Source organism: Chrysemys picta, chromosome 16, assembly GCF_011386835.1.
Source record: "Chrysemys picta bellii isolate R12L10 chromosome 16, ASM1138683v2, whole genome shotgun sequence".
Classification (NCBI taxonomy): Eukaryota; Metazoa; Chordata; order Testudines; family Emydidae; genus Chrysemys; species Chrysemys picta.
Genome location: NC_088806.1, coordinates 11,048,707 through 11,059,847, shown reverse-complemented (window position 1 = coordinate 11,059,847; position 11,141 = coordinate 11,048,707). Strand labels below are relative to the sequence as shown.

General features: G+C 41.4%; 1 protein-coding gene across 1 annotated transcript in view; it reads right to left on the bottom strand.

Annotated features, from left to right (window-relative positions):
* Positions 1-11,141, bottom strand: part of LOC135972074 (zinc finger protein 271-like) — a 312,092-nt gene that overhangs the window by 277,671 nt on the left and 23,280 nt on the right. The gene's annotated exons all lie outside the window — the stretch shown is intronic.

Below are 11,141 nucleotides of genomic sequence, written 5' to 3'. Positions count from 1 at the left end.
GAATTCAGGGTAGGATCCAGGTTTCTATGGACTATGAGGGGGCATTTGTTCATATTGGTACCAAGGCCCAGATCTTCATTTCCCATTCAGCCCCTTTCTCTGGGGAGAGAATCTGCCCCAGCTCTGGGTCCTGGCCTGGGATCCTGCCTCACACTGTGCCCCTAATGTTTCTGGCAAAATGCCCAGGAGGGGCAAACACTCCGGGCACCTGCTTAGCACCCCATGCCCATGGCTTAGCTCTAGTCTTGGCTTCTGCTCCCCTCTGTAGAGTGTGAAAGGAGCAGAGGCATTGCAGGAGCCTTCCCTGGGGCCACGGGCCTGAGGCTTTGGGAGAGAGAGATTGTCTGAGACATCAGAGTGTTGGAAACCCTGTGGCCACTGGCTAAATCAGGGGCCTGTTCCAGCCCTGAGTCTGAGCTGCCGGGATCCCTCCCACAGAGCAGGGTGCCCCAGATCACAGCCTGAAGAAAAGGCATGTGAAACTAACTCCTGTTTTTGCATCTGAGCTGGGGGATAGAATGACCCTGGTGTAGGGTATGTGGGCATCATGCCACAGCACTGTGCAGCCATTCATGGCATCAGCACTTCTACCAGCAGCCCTGGGCCAGGCACAAAACCCCAAAAGGGCCAGGCTGGGCTACTTATATCAGCACTGCAGATGTGCGGCATATCCAATTGCAGCTGGGAAGCCAGGCTTTGCTACCAGGCAAGTCAGGGACTCTGTCTCCATTCTCTGGCCAGCCCCTGTGCTATTTATACCAACAAACACTGTGTTTTTTACAAGTGAAATCAATCCCAAAGTCTCCTTTCATCAGCTCTAGACATTTCTTTAAGCTTATGTTTGGCTCTCAGAGAAATAAACAAATCTGTCTGTGGCCAGAGGGGAGCTGAGTTCAATCCCTTGTCATAATCAATGAGCTTTGCATTCCTGATGCTGTGGCTCCATCGTGTGGCCATTCGGTGTCAGTCCTTTTAAATAAACAACATTTTTTTCATAGAAACGATATTTTTGTCATACAGACACAGGAGTAGATTAATTTACAAAGGGAAGGTGATCCCAAGGCAGTTCTGGAGGGAGAAGGGAACATTTTCAGCATTACTAAATTAATGTGTTGTGCCTCACACCCACACAGGGAAAATAACTCAGTGGTTTGAGCATTGGCCTGCTAAACCCAGGGTTGTTAATTATTTGAGTTACTAACACACTTAACAGAATATAGTAAACACCTTTATGTTCAATTAGATGAGTTAAATAATTTAAATAATTCTAAAAATATGTTCTGGGCAATGCATAAAAACAGTCATTGCATTGAACAATCCACTTGATATAATTAATGTACTACATGATATTTAAAGGAATTAAGAAAGATGGTATAAATTAATGTTTTGTGCTTTTTACATGCACGTGCCCATGCAAACACACACTCACACAGAATACACTGAATTATTTGAGCTACCAATACTTCCACTTTCTCACAGCATGTTAGTTCTGAAGGTTGTTTTAATGTCCTTATTTTCTTGGAACCAGAAATGGGGAACAAGAACACTGGAGTCAGTGGAATTACAGCAGTGAGCGATTAGTCTCATTATTTGTCACTAACAATAGGCTTTGTTAACACAGAGTTAAGGTTCCCCCAGAGGTATCTCGTACACATCCAGAACATTGAGTTCAGCAAAATTCAAACTCTGGAAATGCAGGGAATAGAGACTGAAGGTACATGCCCAGATAACCTTAACTCTGCCCTCTTGGAGAGATTCCATGGTACCATATGCGAACAAAGAAAGGTTTGGGGACAAATTACAGCTACTTCCCAAGAGTTTGTTTCTTTAGTAATTAATTGGTTATCCAAACAGCTCACTTCCCCACACATTTCAAAGAGATGGTATTTTCCTGACCCATAGGGAAGTTAAAGTAACATGCCCAAGATCACACAGTCCTTAGGAGAAAATAAAGGGGGGGAAATCCCTAGCCTTTTCCACCAAGTGTTCAATGAGACCAGAAAGTGAGACTAGAGAAGTAAGACTGTTCAATTAACTATCTGGTATTATACTAACCCTGCAATTAGTTAGATGCAGACACACCCAGCTCTATGCTCGGTAAACTTACAGAGACCTGCTGCTGATCATGAAATAGAAGCACATTGCCTCTAAATAGCTGCCCTATGAATGCATCTGAAAGTTACAAAAAACAATGATCTGTGTTAAAGGAAGGGTGCCATTTATTAGAGCCCCAATTCATGTTTTGCGCACAAAGAAAAGTTTTAATCTGTAACAAGTAGTTATTTTACCAGCTGTACAATAGACTGTGTCTGCATCTCAGCTTTGATTAATCCTCGCTTTTACTTTATTTGGATTATGGTACTTTCACAGTACTCTGCCTCATTCTAACATTTGGTCACAGATTGAATACGGGGAGGAATGGACTAATTTGGATTACATTTGGTAAGAAAACATAAACTACAGACTCAGAGGATTGGAACTGATTTCAGCTGATGGATGGGTGTGCTAAGTTTTTATACATTTGAACAGGGAAAATGTCGAGTGTTTAAATTCCTTTCAAACATACCCATTCAGTGGAACTCCTGAACATACTGGAGATGGATATGAAAATATATTTTAATTTAATAAAAACTCTTAAGGGAGCACTTGGATTTGAACCAGAGACCTCTTGATCTGCAGTCAAATGCTCTGCCACTGAGCTCTACTCCCTCTGATAATGGAATATTGGAGCCAGTGATCTTGAGGATTATGAAGGACACACCCACTTTCAAAGAGTTTCTGTTATATTCCCAGGCCATGGGTGATTTTAAAATTAGGGTTATATTAAAGTTTATAAATGCATATAAACACCACAGTTTGCCCAATCCCCACACCTGCTCAGTCTCACCAGAGCACAACTATTTTTGTGAGACCACACCCTGCTCCCCAGTCTGTGCCCAGGGCCCCAATAAATCTTAATCTGCCTGTGCCCTGGTATCAAAAAGGTTGAGAAACACTGTTCTAGAGAATGGCTTCTCCTGAGTGCTGAGGGGAGAGCTCCTGAGAGGTGTAGGGGGAGGAGAGAGAGAGGTGGAGGCAGCTGGTCTCACCTCTCTTATCCCAGACTAAAAGTGGGTTTCTTATAGCTTAATTGTCTTCCAAGGTGATATCAGCTAAACTGAGAACAGGCCCCACTTCTACCAGAATGAGGGCTTCGCTACACTTACTGGGGGATCTACGAGTGGTGATCGATGCATCGGCGGTCAATTTAGTGGGTCTAGTGAATTCTGTACTCCACCGGATCAAAAAGAGTAGGGGGAATCAATGGGAGATCCCTCCAGTCGACATTGCATAATGTGCACCCCACGGTAAGTAGATCTAAATTACATCGATTTGCGTTATGCTATTCACGTAACTCAAATTGTGTAGCTGAGATCAAATTTCTCCTGTAGTGTAGACAAGGCCTTAGTGTCCCCATGGGGTGTTCTACTGGTATAAATACAGCAGTGTCAATGGACTCCCTTATGGCATGTCTACACTTACCAGGGGATTGATGCTGTTGTAATCGATGCAGCAGGGGTTAATTTAGTGGGTCACCCGCTACATCAACCACAGAGCGCTCTCCGGTTGACTCTGGTACTCCACCGGAACAAGAGGAGTAAGGTAAGTCAATGGGAGAGTGTCTCCCAGGGAAAGATTTTGCTGTTCATGGATCAGTGCAAAGGAAATTGTTTCTCTGTGTGAAACTGAGGAGGGAAAAGAAACACCCACATGGTGGGACAATGCCCTAAGGAATGAGGGGGAAGGACTCTGGCTGAAAACTGAATTAACTCCACTCAGGTTTGAAACATTTGTTTTTTCCAAGCACATAGTGGGAAATGGGATATTAATTCAGACCCAGGGGGCAGGGCTAAGGCCTCATGACCTTGATCCCAGGTCAAGGGAGAGAGGCAAAGCCCAGAGCTGCCTTTAGTCTCAGGCTGGGGTCTCCTGGGTGGTGGAAATGTCCCTTGTTCACTGCTGAGCTCATGGGATCTTTCTGCTCCAAAGGCTCCAGAGTCCCGGGAGTTGGAAAGGGGTCACTGTGCAACCTGCAATGCCAGGGAGGAACAGCAAAAGGAGAGGAAAGAAATAGAGAAAACACCTCTGCTCTCTCCCCTCCCCCTCCCAGCAAGAAATGTTATAAATGGGGCAACTCCCCACCATGAACAGCAGAGAAAACACAGAGATGTTTGCCTGCACACTGAGCAGGGACAGACTTGTGACAACATGTCCCAGTGACAGCAAAGAGCTACCAGTGCTGGGATTGTGGGCTACTGTGATTTTCTTCCCAGATTCTGGAATAATTTGCAGCAGTGAGACCTGGCATCAAAGCTTGGCTTTCCCATTGAGGAATTAGACACCAGTCTCCTACGGGACAGGCAGGAAAACTCACCCCTATACTAACGAGGAAGAAATTAGGAGCTGCTTTTGCACAGGCACTGAGGAGAACCAGACAGGGGAGCTCCTCAATGAGCTGTGGCTGCCACGGACCCAGCTGGGACAGGGTTTGGTCTGGGATCGGGACAGGGGGTTTACAGCAGAGAACGGGCCAGACTGAGGGGGGGGGTGGAGGTTGTCCCAGGATATCTGGGAGCTTTTCCAGCATGTTGGGAGGTTGCAGAGTTGGGACCTAGGAAGGGGGTTTGTCACTGGGTTAAAATTCATCTACAAAAAATTCTCCCTTTGCTCCAGCAAAAGACTCTACTTTATCCCTTAACACCCGCCCCGCCAAAAAATGTTTTTAAGGTCAGGCTTGACAAAGCCCTGGCTGGGATGTAAGTAATTATAAGCATGGGGATTTCAAATCCCCAGGATAATAATTGAAATGGTAAAATGTGTGTAAAACAAAGTCTTTGTACCAAGGTGCAAAGCTCTCCTTTCTTCTGCAAAATAAAGCAACTCTTCCTTATCCCTGTCTGGCTGTTATTGGCTCTCAGCTAGGTGGACCCGATATTTCGGTAACAGTTTCTGGCAACTCCGCCGGAACTCTCCTAGCTCGGACATTGGACTCCAGATGGCTGCGGCGAACTGGGAACGGCACCAACGGGGTGTTTTGCCCCTTTTTTCTGATTCACCACAGCCCCTGGGGTTCGTGTTCCAATAAGGTGAGTCCTAATAGGATAAGGAAACACTATCTGGTTCTGGTTTGGTTCTGGTTTGGTTAACCGGTTAATAAATTTCTGTCTTATACATTTGGGCGTTAGGTGTATAAACGAAACTGAGCCTCTCATTCGTAATTCCTCAAAGTGCAATAAAGCTCTGAGGTCAAACTGGAATCCTTCTGTCCCGTCCCCTGTAGCGGTCAGTATTACTAAAAATTCCTGTAATAAGATCCTATTAGGCCATAATTCCCTCTGTTCTCTGTGCAATTCTCTGTTAAAGTCAATGCCAGGGAGGAACAGCAAAAGGAGAGGAAAGAAATAGAGAAAACACCTCTGCTCTCTCCCCTCCCCCTCCCAGCAAGAAATGTTATAAATGGGGCAACTCCCCACCATGAACAGCAGAGAAAACACAGAGATGTTTGCCTGCACACTGAGCAGGGACAGACTTGTGACAACATGTCCCAGTGACAGCAAAGAGCTACCAGTGCTGGGATTGTGGGCTACTGTGATTTTCTTCCCAGATTCTGGAATAATTTGCAGCAGTGAGACCTGGCATCAAAGCTTGGCTTTCCCATTGAGGAATTAGACACCAGTCTCCTACGGGACAGGCAGGAAAACTCACCCCTATACTAACGAGGAAGAAATTAGGAGCTGCTTTTGCACAGGCACTGAGGAGAACCAGACAGGGGAGCTCCTCAATGAGCTGTGGCTGCCACGGACCCAGCTGGGACAGGGTTTGGTCTGGGATCGGGACAGGGGGTTTACAGCAGAGAACGGGCCAGACTGAGGGGGGGGGTGGAGGTTGTCCCAGGATATCTGGGAGCTTTTCCAGCATGTTGGGAGGTTGCAGAGTTGGGACCTAGGAAGGGGGTTTGTCACTGGGTTAAAATTCATCTACAAAAAATTCTCCCTTTGCTCCAGCAAAAGACTCTACTTTATCCCTTAACACCCGCCCCGCCAAAAAATGTTTTTAAGGTCAGGCTTGACAAAGCCCTGGCTGGGATGTAAGTAATTATAAGCATGGGGATTTCAAATCCCCAGGATAATAATTGAAATGGTAAAATGTGTGTAAAACAAAGTCTTTGTACCAAGGTGCAAAGCTCTCCTTTCTTCTGCAAAATAAAGCAACTCTTCCTTATCCCTGTCTGGCTGTTATTGGCTCTCAGCTAGGTGGACCCGATATTTCGGTAACAGTTTCTGGCAACTCCGCCGGAACTCTCCTAGCTCGGACATTGGACTCCAGATGGCTGCGGCGAACTGGGAACGGCACCAACGGGGTGTTTTGCCCCTTTTTTCTGATTCACCACAGCCCCTGGGGTTCGTGTTCCAATAAGGTGAGTCCTAATAGGATAAGGAAACACTATCTGGTTCTGGTTTGGTTCTGGTTTGGTTAACCGGTTAATAAATTTCTGTCTTATACATTTGGGCGTTAGGTGTATAAACGAAACTGAGCCTCTCATTCGTAATTCCTCAAAGTGCAATAAAGCTCTGAGGTCAAACTGGAATCCTTCTGTCCCGTCCCCTGTAGCGGTCAGTATTACTAAAAATTCCTGTAATAAGATCCTATTAGGCCATAATTCCCTCTGTTCTCTGTGCAATTCTCTGTTAAAGTGTCAGCAGGCAGATGGGTAGGTCTCTGGTAAAACCCTCTAAGGATAGCCCTTTGAATTATATGTTAAGTAAATGGCCTTTACCCGGTGTTCAAAAAAGAAATAGTTACACATTGTGTAAAAATTAATGTGGCTAGTGTTGTAAAAATTAAATTGTGAAAAAAATGTGCATTTTCCCTGGAACGTGCAGTGTATATTGTAGCAGAGATAAAAAAAATGCAAACCTACCAATATAGGTTGTGTTGTCTCTTTCAGATCACTGGGTGTTTGAAAGCAAAAGTTAAAAGTAAAAGGCAATAAAAAGTCTGAAAAAGTTAATTGTGTCCTTTTATTTTTAAGTAAAAATCTTTAAGCTGTGAATAGCTTTATATCTGAAAGCAAGCCAGAAAGCATCTGTATTAATGCAATTTTCTAACTAATAAGGTAAAAGCCACTGAAACCTGGGCTGCCTATAAAACAAATACAAAAAAAATAATTCCTCTGTTTTGCCTAAAATCAACAAGAGTATGTGTATATCAAAAATACTGTAAGCAATAACTAACTGCCCAAAAGGGGTAGACCTCTGTTCTTTTGTCTTTCAGATCATCAGAGAAAACGGATGCCAGCTAAATAGCATTCAATGTACCATGCATTCACTGGCACAATAGGAATTATTTTTGTGTTCTATGTCCTGTCTTGTGGTGTTTGTCTTGTGGCCAGAATTGTTGGGTTTAATATTTTCATAAGACAGTCTAGTTCAAAATTAAATAAAAGGGTTCAATCAAAAAGCAAATACTTGTTTTATTGAACTTGGAATACAAAGTGTTTGGATAAATCAGAAAAATGTGATATACTAAAGTCTATTACATTTGCTTAAGTAAAAAAAAAACTTCATTGGCCAGATTTTTTTTAATTAAAAAATTTTTGTTAAAATTTGCATACCAACAGTCTTTGGAAGCAAGGATATGAAAGGTTAACCCACTCCCCATATTGCACATGGAATCCTTCTGGCCAACTCAGATTTCTAGCCAAAGGATGGAAAAAAGGAAAAACTATTGAACACCAGAGGTTGTACCAAGTGGACTCCTCAAAAGTGGGTGTGCTTGTCCTGGTTTGTTGCTCCAAAGCTCTGTAATAATGTTATTTGACTAAAAGAGTGTACATGGCATACATTAAGTAATAAAACTAATGTACTGTATAATGGCAATGTGTATGTGTTCATTGTTGGGAAAAGGTGTATAAGTAAAAAGTAAAAGTTTCCTTTGTAGGTTAAAAAAAGCCAAAAACAAACAAAAAACAACAACAAAAAACAAGTTAACTAAAAAAAATGTATAGCTAGCAAGCTCAGTCCAAAAATAAAATGCTGACCCCATCCAAAAACATTGTTCACAGCTAAAACTTGGCTAACAACCAAAAAAAGGGGGGCCTAAATGTGCCCAAGCAACTATAAAATCTGCAAAACACTGCCAGGCATTAATGAAATGTGTTAGGTTTCTTTTCTCACAGACAAAAGAAGTGCTACCCAAAGACCCTAGTAGCCCTGCCATTCGTTGAAACCAGAAAACTAAGTCTACGTAAAGTCCATCAACAAAAGACTGCTTTGGCTCCATGCTGGAAAGGCCCTTTCCAAGTCTGTTAACGACAGGTTAAGTGCCAAGGACTGCCTACCTGGACCCATGCTTCTCACTGTAAAAAGACCCCTCCACCTCGGAAGAACTCTCCGACTAATAAACTTATTTCTCCTTTTAGCTCTGCTGTGCCTTCTGAACATCAGGAAAAAGGAAAAAAAACCAAGGTAAAGTGCTAGTAATCTCTCCCTTGTCCACTGACAGACCTACTGTGCCTTTACATTTTTTTAAAAAAATGCAAAACCATTACAGGGTAATGTGCTAGTAACCTCTCCCCTGTATAATGCTAAACCATAACTGTTTCAGAAAAAAAAGAAAAGAAACACTTGCTTCATTGAAACCACCAAAGTCCAGGAATTCCTAACTACAAAAAACATTAAAAACTAACCCTGGTAAAAAAACAAAAAATTATATACTGGCAGAAAAAAACTTGTGGGACCCATGCTTGAAAACGTGTTATTAATTAAATTTTGGGGTTTATTCTACAGGCTGCGCCCTGTGTTTTAAATAAGTCCTTCAGCATGTATTGCCCTCCCTAATTGAATTTTAAATTATAAGTACCAAAGGCACCTTGTTGCCATTGCCCCTGCCATCTCCTCCATTACACTATTACCCCTGTAACACATCCAAATACAAACAATGCCATATATTTGATAAAACCAATGGCCAAGGCCTTCACACTTTAGTAATTTATTTAAATACTGTTTAAAAAATATTTTTTAAGGTTCAGGATATCCCATATAAGCAAACAATTAAATAAAAAAAATCAGTGAAAATAAAAGTATATAATATCACTACCAGTAAACCCCAAGAATCTGTAATTGCAATTAATGGGTTCTATAGCGAATGTTCCTAAAATTTGCACTGTGTTAAATAAAAGAGGCCCTTATTGTTATTTGGTCACTCAATTAGTAAACAATTAAACAAATACCCCAAAAGTTTGTTTTGCCACTGGAAATTTTACCTGCATAAAAATTATTCCAGTGACTAATAATGTGACCTGTACCTTAATGCAATACACCCCTTCTTATGCCATTAATATCAATGCCTCCCGGAAATACATAAAGGTGTTCAACCAACAAATATGGTATAGTACTACACCAAAAAAAATGTATCAAAATATCAATAAACTGTAATTAACACTACACTAGGAACTGTTAAATTTTCATTGCCCTTATCCAGTTTCCAAATTACCTCTACATACCCAAATTCTTCAAAGAGGGCTGTCATTAAATTAGCACAACAGAGAGCTTGGGTTATTTCTTCTAAAAAAAAAAAAAAAAAAAAAAAAAAACTTGACCGGATACCTTTGGAATGGGGCCAATAATGCAGCAGCAGTTTAAAATATTTTTAAAAACCAAAAACATAATAAAAAATTGGGGCAACTAAAGAAGGCCATTGGCCTTGTTTGTGGGGCACAACTAACCCAGGTACAGGCTGGAGTTGGTGAGTTACATGTTATTTCCGCCCTTAGTTCAATGACCCAGAAGTTGCTGACAAAAATAGTATTAAATATCACTAAGGCTAAAAAGGCATTGCAGTAAAATCTAGCATGTTCAAAATTCAGAATTTCCTGAATAACCAGCTAATGGCCATTCGGAATGATCTAGAGCATCAGGCTTGGCCCACTGCCCTTACAAACACATCAGGAGTACCATCTAATCTGTGGCCATAAAAACATACTTGAAAACTTTCTGGGTAAAAGTGCAGACGTTCTCAGTGCTCCTTCCAAGCATATGGAGCGGTTGTGGGTGTGTGGGCTCCCACATACCGAATCCTGCTGGGTCCGTGGAAAAAATGCATGTGGAATTGGGTAATTCACCAAAACATCTGAAAAATTAAACTACCTGGTATGCCCAATCAATTTTTAGTTAGTGCTCCTAAAATTACATCTGACATTTAAATGGGGTTAGGAAGTCAATAAACATTTTGGCTGTTAAAACCCCCACAACTTCAGTGTATCCGTAAACTAAAGCCAGAAAAAGTTGTTACTCTTCATAACTACGTTTGCTGGAAGGGTAGGGAACAAAAAACTACCCTAACATAACACTTACTTTTTCAAGGTAATAATAGCTGTGTGTATGTTAAAGCCACCACGTTGCAAAACGTACATTTTAATCTCACTACCACTGCAGGCAATCATATTATTTACTGGCCTGCAGATAAAATTTTGCAAGTAGCCCTTACGTTCCAAATACCCTTTTATTAAACTAGTTTAGTGCCTAATCAATTTCAGAATTTGCTTTCACTGTTACCAGAGGTTCAGAAAATCTCTGAAATACAAGGGCAAATTCACGTTTCAAAATATATATGAAGTTAAAAAGTATGCTTATAAAGTGTCTACTTTATGTACTAAATAAAATGTATTTTGCTTTATAACTAAAATTGTACAACAACCCCATCATATTATTGCTATGAAAATGTTATTGCATGTGTTGCTATTAGTTAGTTTTAAAATTATGTTGTTGTTGTTGTTGTTGTTGTAAAAAATGTAATACTAGTAGTACCTTTCATGTCCATGCTCATCATGCATTGTCATTACATCTAATCAAAACTCCTAAGGTTAAAGCATCTAAAGTAAAATCTAAATTCCAAAACTTAATGCAAATACAAATTTGAAAATGTTTGTTGTACTAGTAGTACAAAAGGGGGGGTTGTAAAAGCAAAAAAAGAACTAACAGAAAGAAAATGCAATGTATAACAGTTTGTTAGCAAAAGTCAGGCTAAGTGTAACCCTAATAACGCGAGATTTGTAAAAGCAAGAAATGTGTAAGGTAAGTGGAAAAGAACTGTGTAAAAAG